The 13,109-nt window shown below is 38.2% G+C and overlaps 1 protein-coding gene across 7 annotated transcripts in view; it reads right to left on the bottom strand.

Moving 5' to 3' along the window:
- RNF146 (ring finger protein 146) overlaps window positions 1-4,200 on the bottom strand; it is a 24,656-nt gene extending 20,456 nt beyond the window's left edge. For 2 of the 7 annotated variants that reach the window (XR_001886929.1, XM_017879541.1), the window contains exon 1: window positions 3,721-4,077. The gene's annotated coding sequence lies outside the window, so the exon portion shown is untranslated. Of the gene's footprint in view, window positions 1-3,720 lie in introns of all 7 variants that reach the window. The other 5 variants (XM_017879516.1, XM_017879532.1, XM_017879507.1 and 2 more) reach the window with 5 other exon arrangements.
- Window positions 4,201-13,109: the final 8,909 nt, after the last annotated feature.

The raw sequence follows: 13,109 nt of genomic DNA, 5'->3' as shown, positions 1-13,109 counted from the left end.
AAAAAAAAAAAAAAAAAAACCATAAGGAAGAAAAATATATTTACATTCATTATGTAGAAATGGATCATCATAAAGGTCTTCATCCTTTTCGGGATAAGGAGAAAGAGGAGGCATTGGTTTTGCTCTCTCAGGGGTGGCAGGGGCAGAAAAAAAAAATTCTTGTATAAGTGGAACTGCACAGTTCAAAGCCTTGTTCAATGGTCAACTATAATTTCAACTGGGCACAAAATAGGGCATACATGTAATACTTAGAACAGTCATGTGAAGAAGCCCTCAGAAAACACCCACATTATTTGAAACCAAAGATTTTTTTAAAGTTGGAGGAGAAGGGATGCTTTTATTTTAACCAATAGGGGGATGTAAAACACAACAGCATAATTTTAACTACAGGCCAGAATTAATTTGCCAAACATAAATAACTCAAACATACATAATTCCTACTGGAATGAATGACTTGTAAATTTTACACCAAACTTAATATGATGATCTACTAAGAAGGTAACATAAAAAAAAGAAAAAGTCTAAAACCAAATTAGATACTTTGCCCCTAACAATTCTGGAGGAAAAAAAAGTGACAGGTAAAACTTAAAAACATACAAAGGGGTTTAGGGATTATCAATGAATTTCAATCTTGACCCATTCAAATAAGTGAAAAATAAATACAACCAAAATGAAGTAACATTGTACCATTTATAATCTGTAACAACTCCAAATATTCATACTCCCACTTTTCAAGTCAGTCACAAGATCAAAGTCAAGAGTTTTTTCAGGTAATAGATTCAAGCAAGCGATTATCTTTAATCAAAGAAAAAAAATGAGCATGTAACATCAATATAAGTACATATAAAAACAAAGACAAATATCAATTATAAATATTTGAAGACTTACTGCATTTTTCCAATTATTAACAGCTAATGTTAGTAAGATTTTTACCATTTATTCAAAATACAGAAAACAGGAAATGTTCTACATGAAAGCACTCAGTGACAGAAAAAATACTTGAAATGTTCCCACCTTTGGTATACAACTCAAAAAATATATATATACATAAAAGGAGTAGATAAATCAAGTGTGAGTTAGCAGACACATCTTAGTATTTTTTATGAACCAGTCCCAAATTGAGAGATGTAACTAAATGCCTTAATCATCGCCTGCTAAAATTAGCTGAGAAAAGAATAGGTAATACTTGGAAACTTCAGACAAAACTCATTTCAACTAAATGGGGTCTGATACTTTATTTCAAAGAATCACTTCCCTTTAAGACGTTACTATGTGGCAATCTACTTACTGCCTTCACAATCTTTATACTAGCGCATTAAACCCTTTAATTTTTCTCAAAACAACAAAAAAGTGGGCTTTGCATTTTATTTCAAAACATGAGATGTAAAAGTGAACAAATATTGTCTTTTAATCATATCACACACAGATGTTTCTTAGCCAGCAACTATTTCATAAACAAGAAGGCTCTTTGGCAAATTATCTGTGTGACCTTGGTCAAGACAAAAGACCCCCAGTCTTTTGTTATCTCATCCTACTGTATAATTCTGTAATTCCTAGTTCTAAATGCTTTAATTAGCAGTCAGTTAACAACATTTTGGATTTGAATTAACCCAAAAGGTAACACGCCACAAAAACTAAAGACAGTCCATAAGTAAGCACAGGTGGTTGTAGCCAAGTGTTACATAAATTGGTTTCTATATCCACAAAGATGTTGTTCCACAAATTCAGATTCCTCAGGCACAAGGCAACCAGATAAGAGAATGGAAAAGGTTCAGTACCTTCTATTACTAATAGGGGAGAAAAATACGCATTCGAATTCACAACTGTCAGTGCTGTTAGATGTTTCCTGGTAGTGTATGGTTAACATATAAAATAATATTCTTTAAACAGATCGATATTGTGAAAACAACATATTTAATATCCTTTTCTTCTTTTAACTCAAAATATCGTTTTGGATCCTTTTAAAAAAAAGTCTGTTCCTTTCCTCTGACAATTTAAGTTGGTGGAGACTGAAACAAAACACTTTGTAAGTTGACATATACTTTTAAAAAAAGTTAATTTTTTCTTTCTCTTGTCTAAAAGACCAGCTATTTGGAGAAAGTTTTCCTGATGATTATAATTCTACCAAGTTCTGAATAACCAGCGAAGAAAAAAAATATTTAAATGTATTTCCATTCTGCCCATATGACACACTGGCCCATTTGAGACACAAATTCTAAATGAAAGATTGGACTGAACAATATCCTCCACTTTAAGATATACAAGGCACCAAAACAAACACATCCAAAATCTATTTTTAGAGTGATGTTTCACTCTTCCGGTTTTCTCTTTAAAACGAGATTTACTTGACCTATTTTCATGTGTTTTTAGGGCACCCAGGCACTCTATACAAACAATATTTGCTAGTCATAAAACAGCAAAGCCAAAATCACAAATCCCGGTATTAGTGTGGGACATTTTCTCCATGTGTCCTTACGTGCCATGTCTTTTAAAAGTCTAAATATAGATTCACTGACTAAAATGTCCTAAGTCTTCCAAATTCTATAATTATATACTGGATTGAATGCCATTATACGTTCACATCACATTTGAAAAGTACACACACGGGGTGGGGGTGATGCGCCCAGTACCTGAAATGTCAAATCATACAAAGAACAAAGCGTTCCCGATCTTTGGGCTTTCTTCTCACCTCAGTTCTACACTGTTTCAATATTACAAAAATATTAAACAAAATGTTCAAAACTTGAGAAATAAGTGCTCACTAAAATGGCACTTGTAGAAAAGAAATTAAAACGTATACCAAAATGATTAACGATAAAAAATTCTAGTTGCCAGGATGTGTGAGTAAACTTACAGTTTTGTAGGTTTTACCTGTGGAGAGGACGGTTCCTTCTCCACACTCTTAAAAACAATTTTACATTCTTTAGAAGCCTTCGCAAAATAAATAGCGACAACAATGGAAGACCCACACTCCTCACATGGGATGGAGGGTAGGAAGAGAACTCCCCACCCAACAAACAGAACAAAGCAACAGTCTCAGCTTTCAAGATGCACAGAGGGTTTGGAGGCTCAAGGGATACTGTGAGATCTCTTAATTGTTCCGATGCTTCAACAGCCGTCAAAACAACTAAGAATATGCAGCGCTGGGCTTCACTAGAACAAGGTGCAGGGATTGCTCTCTTCGTATTAGCCAAGACCAAGACACTGAGGAGGAGGAAAAAAAGGAGAAAGAGAGAGAAGAGAAAGCAGCAGCCAAAGACACTCCGGGAAAAGACAAAAATGCAGACGTACGCCCTGGCTTCGATCTGACCCAAGGCCCAAACTGTTTGACCCCACACGGGAAACAGGGAGCAGGCTACTGCCGAAAAACCATCGCCGCCCTTACACCTCGAGGCCAGAAGGTCCCCGGGTAAAGGCCTGAAACCACGGCCCAAGGGGAGGAGAGGGACCCGCCTGCCACCCGAGGCAGCGACGCGGGCTCAGGCGGAAGAGGCTGCGCAGTAATGGCCGCTGCTCCGCCCCTCGCACCCGGACCGAGACCAGCTCCGGCCGTCACCTAGGGCAGGGGCTGCGGCGCCCTCGGGCAGCGCAGGGGCTGTCACGGTCGTCTTGCCTGCCCCAGCAGCCAAGGCGGGGGTGGCGGAAAGGGCTGAACTGTCCCATCACGCCTCTGCGCGGACAGCCGGAGCCGCGCCAGCCCAAGGGCGTCCATCTACGTACCGGCCCCTGACCCCGCCGCCGCCCCTCTCAGGCCCCGAGCGCAAGGCCGACCCGGAGTACGTTGTGGCTGGAGGTGACACCGCGAACTATGCCTCCTCTCCCCGAGTGAGGATCCTGGAATGACCACCGTTCACCCTGCTCCCCCGAGAGGGCCTGGCTCCGACTCCCACCTCTCCGGCCACAGCTGCGGCCACCTCGCAGTCTTTTCTCTCTGGCCTCGGAGCCCGCAGCGGCCGGGAACGCGCGCGGCCGTCACGTGACCACCCGGCGCGTCACGGAGGCGGGGCCGCGCGGGGCGGAAGCCGTGCCGCGCACCCGCGAGCTGGCTCCGGCGCCTCCCTTTTCTGTCCCTACCTCGCGTGGCTGCCTGCACGCACTCTCTTGCTTGTGGGGACCGGCGACTTCGCTGCTTGGATTCTTCTGGCTGCTTTAGAGTGTGCTTTGTTTGTATTAGGGCCCAGAGGCGCTGAAAGAATGCAGTTCCAGCAGAGAGAGATTTGGGGTGGAGGAAGTAAAACGTGTGTAGGCCCGGCAGGTGGTGCTGCTTAAAAATCCAGCTTTGCTATCCCGAGGAATCCCTGGGGCGCCTAGCCGAGTTTCGGCTTGAAGATCCCTTAGCAAAAGTACTGCTTGTTCCACTTCAAGAAAAAAAAAAAGGGAAGGTCGTGGACGGGGACGGAGGGGAGAGAGTACTTTGGGACTTTCCAATTTATTCACCTTTTTAATGGTTGAGCAATTTAATAGGGGAAAAAATGGGTATTTTATTTTGAGCCCTCCCCTTTTTAAAAAAACAGTAGTGCCTGAGAAACTGAAGAAAGAAATTAATCTGAGTGAGAATCTAAAATTTAATAGGTTATTTTGGTCGCAAGCCTGTGGTTTTAAACATCAGACCTCTAGCAGTAATTCACCATTTTAGCATGTACGTTTCCTTTTTCAGAACTGATAAAATTTTCCTAATTTGTAGGAAAATGAAGAGGGTGGAAGAGCAGACCTTTTATCTTTAAAAGAGTATGTATTTCAACATTCTGTGACAGTGTCTTCTCGCATTTTGGGATTTCATTAACTGATTCAGGATTGGAAGTTTTCAGTGCCCCTATAGGTATAGAAATGTATATGTTTTCAGTTATTCCCCTGAAATCAGTTTATTTCAGGGTTTTTATTCACATATATTAATATGTCAACCAATCTCTTGAAGGGTACATCTAGTTCAGTGATGCTTGTGCATGTATGCAATACTGTTTTTCTTATAGGTTCTATACATGTAGAAATATTGAAGTGTATATCCTTTAAGCTTAGTTTTCTATCTTTATCTTCTTATTAGCCACTCAGTTTTGTCCCTGTATCCTACACAGCCCAAGAACAGAGAATAGCTAAAATTTGATATGTACTCGAAGATTCCAGCTTGAAGAGGTAATGCTAGTATTAACTAATGATGTACCGGGTGTTTCTCTAAGTGCTTTCTTCATATATACCCATTTAATTCTCCTAATAAACTATGAGGTAGACACTATTATTCTTACCATTTTACAGAGAGAGACACACAGCTGAGATTTGAATCCAGGCACACACTGTAAGATGTCAACTAGTTCCACCTCTTCTCACTCATACCCAGGGTCTTTGTATTTCAGTAAATGGCTGCATTTTTCCTTGTTCAAACCCATCTTTAATTCATCTCTTTTATGTCTTACATACATTGGCATATAATCTATTGGCTCTTTCTTCAAAGTATATCCAGAATCCAACACTTACCACCTCCACTACAATCTACATTATCACTTGTTTGGATTACAGTATTAGGGTAGACCAAGAACTAGTCTTTTCTTTGACTCTGTTCTCAATATAGAATCCAAAATTACTTAAAAAGAAGTGAGATCATACCACTCCCTTGCCCAAAGTCTCCTATGACTTCCCAACACAAGTACAAACCAAAGTCCTAACAATGACTTTAAAATCCTCCCCTCATTACCTCTTTGACCCCACAGACTGTTTACCCAGCTTTGTATTCCCAGAAAGCTCTCCACAAGCTCCCAACCTCATAGTCTTTGCAGTTGCGGCTTCCTCTGCTTAGAATGCTCTTCCCCATCATGCTCCCTCCATATGTGCTCAGATGTCCAACTCTTCAGTCAGTCCTTCTACTTGTCACCACATTTTAAATCATGACATTTCCCATTCCCGATATTTCATATGTCCTCTTTTACTTTTTAATACTTATCACAATGTAATGGATAATTTATTTTACTTACTAATCTTCATCATATGTCTCTTCACATTAGGACACAAGACTTGAGAGGCCAGGAATGTGTATTCTATTTTGTATCTCAACTGCCAGGAATAGTGCCTGACCCATTTAAAGAGGTTCTTTGTAAATATGTGTTACATGAGTGAGTGAATGAATGAATGAATGAATATACACATGGCTGGGCACGGTGGCTCACGTCCGTAATCCCAGCACTTTGGAAGGCCAAGGTGGGCGGATCATGAGGTCAGGAGCTCCAAGACCATGTGGCTAACACAGTGAAACCTCGTCTCTACTAAAAATACAAAAAAAATTAGCCAGGCATGGTGGCACATGCCTGTAATCCCAGCTACTCAGGAGGCTGAGGCAGGAGAATCACTTGAACCTAGGGGGCAGAAGTTGCCTGAGATCATGCCACTGTACTCCAGCCTTCACTGCAACAGAGCGAGACTCTGTCTCAAAAAAAAAAACAAAAAACCACATTCATGTATGTGAGTGTGTATATATATATATACACACATACATATGTGTATACTTAGGTATACACAGACATGTATACACTTAGGTATACACAGACATGTATACATATATACATGATATGTATATGTACATATATGTATATATGTATATACATATATAATATACATATATACATAAGTATATACATATACGCATATACATATATACTTATGTGTATACATACACATATACACACACATATATACGAGTAAAAGTGAACTTCTCATTATTTTTCAGTAGTTGCATATGAAGAGCAGAATTGAATGCATGGAATACTGTACACCCTACCTCCATCAGCCACTTGAAAGAAAGAAAGTGAGCAGTTTATATCTTTGAATAATACAGGACAGCACCTCTCAACATTGTCAGAGTGCTGGTTTCCAGTAATTAAGAGTAACTGGTTTCCAGTAATTTTAAGTACCAAAACTTCAGATTATTTGCTTAAAGAAATAAATCCGAGCCTAACAGTTTCAATATATTTCTGTAACAATGTTACTATAACTGGGATTCCATTTCGCTTCATTGAATCAAAAGTAAAGAAGTTGCAGCTGACTGCTAGGAATTACCCAGTGGCCCATTTGATTATAGCTCATTGTCTATTTCCCACAGCTTACAAAATGCTTTCCTGAATACTACACATCTCCAAGCGCCTACTCTTCTCCACATATCCTTCCAACACTCAAAATTGTCCAATGTTATTTGTTTTACTTAAAGATCAAAGCATTTTTTTGTTTACTTAATATTCAAAGACATCCATGAAAATGCATGAGAAAATGATGTGTTACAATAGAATGTATGTTGAAACCACTGATGTAGCTAATTTAGGGCGGCGGTGTTGAAAGTGTTATCTAGTGACCCGTAGGGGTCCTGTGACTCTTGTGGAGTGTCTGAGAGTAAATTGTTCTTATAATAATACTAAGACTCTAGTTACTTTGTTTACTTGCACTCTCTCAAATGTACAGTGGAGTTTTCCAGAAGCTACGTGATATGTGATATAACAATAGATTGATTATAGAAGCAGATATGAGAATTTGACTGTATCTATTAAACCAGTCATTAAAACGATGTACAAAAAATGTAAAACTCATTCAGTTAGCTATGTTTTGGAAAATGTAGTTTTTTTTTTTAAATAAAGTATGTTAATACTTAATGGGTCTTATTTTTAAATGAACTAGTACATATTGTAAACCATTCTCAGTTTCAACTTTTAATTTGGTAAATATTGGTTAACTCATAAACAAAAGTTCTTTGGGGTCTTCTATAACTTAACACTGTCAAAGGGTCCTGAGACCAAATGAGAATGCTTGTCTGGGGCTATTTTGCTTACCAACTCTAGGTTAAATTTCTTCCCTTTTCACATGCTGGCAATCATCTGATAGCTATGGACACAGCTTTCTCGCATGCCTGGAAACAGAACAAACCAGATTCAGGAGCATACCAGTCATTAGAGCTAGCAGATGAATGGAAATCAAACCAAGAGGAAGCTCTGGAAAGCAAAATTTTTTTTTATTTTAATTAAAAACTTTGTTCCCAGAGCTGATAGATAGGTTGGTTTCTGTCCTATCATGTGATGTTCTTCTTACAGTAATCAAACAGTATATTATTTTCTAGTAGAACTCCTTTGTAAATAATAGTATATTAGCTAGTTTAGCTTGTTTTTTTCTTTTACCTAATGTGATTATCAGTGCTTTCTCTTCTAATGGTTCTTAATGTTCCTACATCAACCACAGACATTACAACTGAATTAGGATAATGTATGGCTAGAAAATAGCCCAAGAGTCACTGAGTCAAACTTTATGGTTTGACTATAAAGTCAACCATGCATTTACTTCCTAACCTGGTTATACGTATATAATATGTATTTATTACTTTTTAGATGTCTTCTATTGACAATAGTAGCTTTGATATCTCCAAAGTCTATGCTTGTTTCATTAAATGACATAACCTTTCATTGAGCATAGTATTGAAAGATAAGAATAAATGCTGTATTTTAACAGTGGAGGTTTTTTAAGCTAGCTTATTATTTTAACAAAATAGTCACTTAATGTACTCCATCACATAAAGGAAATTGCTTATGGTCATCAAAGCAGCAACTATGTTTTGTGATGTCACATTTTCCTCAAAATGGTTAGGATTTCGGAAATCAAAATTACATGGTTTATAAGCATCCATATTTAAGATTTATTTATGAAGCCCTATGCCTACTATATCAGTTTAATATAATTATAACCTAAAAGTTTGAAGTACTTTCACAGAAGTTTGTCAAACAAGATTCTGTTTGGAAAACAAAAGCCACCTTAAGTATTTCAGACAGAGGCTCTAATGTAGCGAAATAGTAGCAAAAGTGTTGGAAAACTGAAGGAACTAAAAAAGAAAGATGAGGATACCTTGAAATCAGTAACTGCAGAAAGTCACCAGCTCATCTAAGTTTGGAGGAGCAAAGGGTGTTCTGGGAGCTCCTGGAAGCTTCTGGAGCATTTTTTATGAACTGCTGTAATAGGAAGTCAGGGTCCCATATGCTCACTGAGCCTGCCGAAGTCCAGTAACTCAGCCATAAGCAGTCACCTACCACTCCAATATCAGAACCAGAAATGAATAGGAAAGAAATCACCTTCTCCTTTCCACCTTCTTTTTCCATGTGAATGCCTTCCATTGACAAAACCAAACAAGAAACCATCTATGAAAGGATTCTCAAAACCAACTTTTTCCAGCTCCCTTAGATATAAAGCAGAAGATGGAAGTACCATTATAAGGCTGGGCATCCAGTATCTGGTTCAAAAAGTTTAAAAAATGATTTATTATATTACTCAGGGTGATAGATATTCTGAAATATGGAAAGAACTAGAATAGTTGATTGCCTGTTTTTTTCTAAGATCTTAAACCATTTTTTTCACCACAATGATCCAGGTCCACGAATATCTTTTTATCATTGTACTATCAGACAACTGCAACTCATTGAGATTACCAATGTTCACAGGTAGCCCAGAGTAGAATCATGGTGAACAGAGAAAGACTGGCTGAGGGGAATATGAACATGCATCAGTCTTTACTGATCATACTTCAGTAAAGACATGATGAGTCCTAGGATCAGGAGTGCCATAAACTAATTCAAGCATGCTACTTACTGTATCCAAATATCATTTTTTTATATGTAGCCACAAAACGGGTAAACTATCACCTCTATTCAGAGATTTGACAATGAAATTTAAGACAAGTGGCCAAGCTTGGCCAAACTTGAAAAACTTGGCCAAGCTTGAAAAACCTTAGGTATTACGATTACATTATTTGACCTGTCTCAAATTCTGAGCTAGTTCTGCCAGAGTCTCTCATTCAGTCTACTAGAAAGCATAAGAATAAATAACTATAATTTCATAACTTCTATTGTCTTTGGCAAAAACTAATAAATTATTTTCTTTTTTTCCATTTTATATATATAGTCAATATATATATTATTTATTTTTATTATTATACTTTAAGTTCTAGGGGACACGTGCACAATGTGTAGGTTTGTTACATAGGTATACATGTGCCACGTTGGTTTCCTGCACCCATTAACTTGTCATTTACATTAGGTATTTCTCCTAATGCTATCCCTCCCCCCACTCCACAACAGGCCCCGGTGTGTGATGTTCCCTGTCCTGTGTCCAAGTGTTCTCATTGTTCATTCCCACCAATGAGTGAGAACATGTGGTGTTTGGTTTTCTGTCCTTGTGATAGTTTGCATAGAGTAATGGTTTCCAGCTTCATCCATGTCCCTACAAAGGACATGAACTCATCCTTTTTTAAGACTGCATGGTATCCCATGGTGTATATGTGCCACATTTTCTTAATCCAGACTATCATTGAAGGACATTTGGGTTGGTCCCAAGTCTTTGCTATTGTGAATAGTGCCACAATAAACATACGTGTGCATGTGTCTTTATAGTAGCATGGTTTATAATCCTTTGGGTATATACCCAGTAATGGAATTGCTGGGTCAATGGTATTTCTAGTTCTAGATCTTTGAGGAATCGCCACACTCTCTTCCACAATGGCTGAACTAGTTTACACCCCACTGACAGTATAAAAGCATTCCTATTTCTCCACATCTTCTCCAGCATCTGTTGTTTCCTAAATTTTTAATGATCACCATTCTTACTGGTGTGAGATGGTATCTCATTGTGGTTTGGATTTGCATTTCTCTGATGACCAGCGATGATGAGCATTTTTTCATGTGTCTGCTGGCTACATAAATGCCTTCTTTTGAGAAGTATCTGGTCATATCTTTTGCCCACTTTTTGATGGGGTTGTTTGTTTTTTTCTTGTAAATTTGTTTTAAGTTCCTTGTAGATTCTGGATATAGCCCTTTGTCAGATGGGTAGATTGCAAACATTTTCTCCCATTCTGTAGATTGCCGGTTCACTCTGATGGTAGTTTCCTTTTCTGTGCAGAAGCTCTTTAGTTTAATTAGATCCCACTTATCAATTTTGACTTTTGTTGCCATTGCTTTTGGTGTGTTAGTCATGAAGTCCTTGCCAATGCCTATATCCTGGATGGTATTGCCTAGGTTTTCTTCTACGGTTTTATGGTTTTAGGTCTAACAGTTAAGTCTTTAATCTATCTCGAATTAATTTTTCTATAAGGCGTAAGGAAGGAATCCAGTTTCAACTTTCTACGTATGTCTAGGCAGTTTTCCCAACACCATTTATTGAATAGGACTCCTTTCCCCATTTCTTGTTTTTTGTCAGGTTTATCAAAGATCAGATGGTTGTAGGTGTGTGGTGTTATTTCTGAGGCCTCTGTTCTGTTCCATTGGTTTATATCTCTGTTTTGGTACCAGTACCATGCAGTTTTGATTACTGTAGTCTTGTAGCATAGTTTGAAGTCAGGTACGTGATGCCTCCAGCTTTGTTCTTTTTGCTTAGGATTTTCTTGTCAATGTGGGCTCTTTTTTGGTTTCATATGATCTTTAAAGTAATTTTTTCCAATTCTGTGAAGAAAGTCATTGGTATTGAATGGCATTGATCTATAAATTACCTTGGGCAGTATGGCCATTTTCACAATATTGATTTTACCTATCAATGAGCATGGAATGTTCTTCCATTTGTTTGTGTCCTCTTTTATTTCGTTGAGCAGTGGTCTGTAGTTCTCCTTGAAGAGGTCCTTCACATCCCTTGTAAGTTGTATTCCTAGGTATTTTACTCTTTTTGTAGCAATTGTGAATGGGACTTCACTCATGATTTGGCTCTCTGTTTGTCTCTTATTGATGTATAGGAATGCTTGTGATTTTTGCACATTGATTTTGTATCCTGAGATTTTGCTGAAGTTGCTTATCAGCTTAAGGATATTTTGGTCTGAGATAATGGGGTTTTCTAAATATACAATCATGTCCTCTGCAAACAGGGACAATATGACTTTCTGTTTTCCTGATTCAATACCCTTTCTTTCTTTCTCTTGCCCGACTGCCCTGGCCAGAACTTCCAACACTGTGTTGAATAAGAATGGTGAGAGAGGGCATCCCTGTCTTGTGCCAGTTTTCCAAGGGAATGCTTCCAGTTTTTGCCCATTCAGTATGATATTGGCTGTGGGTTTGTCATAAATAGCTCTTATTATTTTGAGATACATTCTATCAATACCTAGTTTATTGAGAAATTTAGCATGAAAGGCTGTTGAATTTTGTCAAAAGTCTTTTCTGCATCTATTGAGATAATCATGTGGTTTTTGTCATTGGTTCTGTTTATGTGATGGATTACATTTATTGATTTGCGTGTGTTGAACCAGCCTTGCATCCCAGGGATGAAGCCAACTTGATTGTGGTGGATAAGCTTTTTGATGTGCTGCTAGATTCGGTTTGCCAGTATTTTATTGGGGATTTTGCATCGATGTTCATCAGGGATATTGGTCTAAAATGCTCTTGTGTGTGTGTGTGTGTCTCTGCCAGGCTTTGGTATCAGGATGATGCTGGCTTCATAAAATGGGTTAGGGAGGAGTCCCACTTTTTCTATTGATTGGAATAGTTTCAGAAGGAATGGTACCAGCTCCTCTTTGTACCTCTGGTAGAATTCGGCTGTGAATCCATCTGGTCGTGGACTTTTTTTAGTTGGTAGGCTATTAATTATTATCTCAACTTCAGAGCCTGTTATTGGTCTATTCAGAGATTCATCTTCTTCCTGGTTTATTCTTAGGAGCGTGATGTGTCCAGGAATTTATCCGTTTCTTCTAGATTTTGTAGTTTATTTGTATAGAGGTGTTTATAGCATTTTTTGATGGTAGTTTGTATTTCTGTGGGATCGGTGATGATATCCCCTTTATCATTTTTTATTGCACCTATTTGATTCTTCTTTCTTTTCTTCTTTATTAGTCTTGCTAGCGGTCTATCAATTTGGTTGATCTTTTCAAAAAACCAGCTCCTGGATTCATTGTTTTTTGTTTTTTGTTTTATTTGAAGGGTTTTTTGTGTCTCTAATTTCTTCAGTTCTGCTCTGATCTTAGTTATTTCTTGCCTTCTGCTAGCTTTTGAATGTGTTTGCTCTTGCTTCTATAGTTCTTTTAATTGTGATGTTAGGGTATCAATTTAAAATCTTTCCTGCTTTCTCTTGTGGGCATTTAGTGCTCTAAATTTCCCTCTACACACTGCTTTAAATGTGTCCCAGAG

This window comes from Rhinopithecus bieti, unplaced genomic scaffold (genome assembly GCF_001698545.2).
Source record: "Rhinopithecus bieti isolate Rb0 unplaced genomic scaffold, ASM169854v2 scaffold_19, whole genome shotgun sequence".
Taxonomy (NCBI): Eukaryota; Metazoa; Chordata; class Mammalia; order Primates; family Cercopithecidae; genus Rhinopithecus; species Rhinopithecus bieti.
The sequence above is the reverse complement of the archived record's forward strand: the minus strand, read 5'-3'. Positions and strand labels throughout refer to the sequence as shown.